Here is a 277-nt window from a genome sequence, read left to right as displayed (position 1 = left end):
GACCTGACATCCAGTCCCTGTCGGATCGTTATTCTTCCTGGCATGTGTTTGGCGCCTCATCTGACTTTTGCTAGTTGTCTTTTTGCTTCTTGTCGGTATTCGTGTTTGGTAACGTCTGTCTCTCTGTCTACACATCATAGTAATTCTCCTACGGACCATCATCACTCTACACCTCCGGGTTGTCTTAACCCCCCTGCCGCCACAGCATTTCCCCCGCTACACCTTGGTTGGTCATCTGGTTCAGGGACTATTGTCAATAAACTCTCGTTGATCTACT

The 277-nt window shown here is 48.4% G+C and overlaps 1 protein-coding gene and 1 long non-coding RNA gene across 2 annotated transcripts in view; one reads left to right on the top strand and one right to left on the bottom strand.

The window, feature by feature from the left end:
- necab2 (N-terminal EF-hand calcium binding protein 2) overlaps window positions 1-277 on the bottom strand; it is a 219,507-nt gene that overhangs the window by 132,791 nt on the left and 86,439 nt on the right. The gene's annotated exons all lie outside the window — the stretch shown is intronic.
- Window positions 1-277, top strand: part of LOC116694462 (uncharacterized) — a 26,371-nt gene that overhangs the window by 25,420 nt on the left and 674 nt on the right. The gene's annotated exons all lie outside the window — the stretch shown is intronic.

Source organism: Etheostoma spectabile, chromosome 8 (genome assembly GCF_008692095.1).
Source record: "Etheostoma spectabile isolate EspeVRDwgs_2016 chromosome 8, UIUC_Espe_1.0, whole genome shotgun sequence".
In the NCBI taxonomy this organism is placed as follows: domain Eukaryota; kingdom Metazoa; phylum Chordata; class Actinopteri; order Perciformes; family Percidae; genus Etheostoma; species Etheostoma spectabile.
The sequence above is the reverse complement of the archived record's forward strand: the minus strand, read 5'-3'. Positions and strand labels throughout refer to the sequence as shown.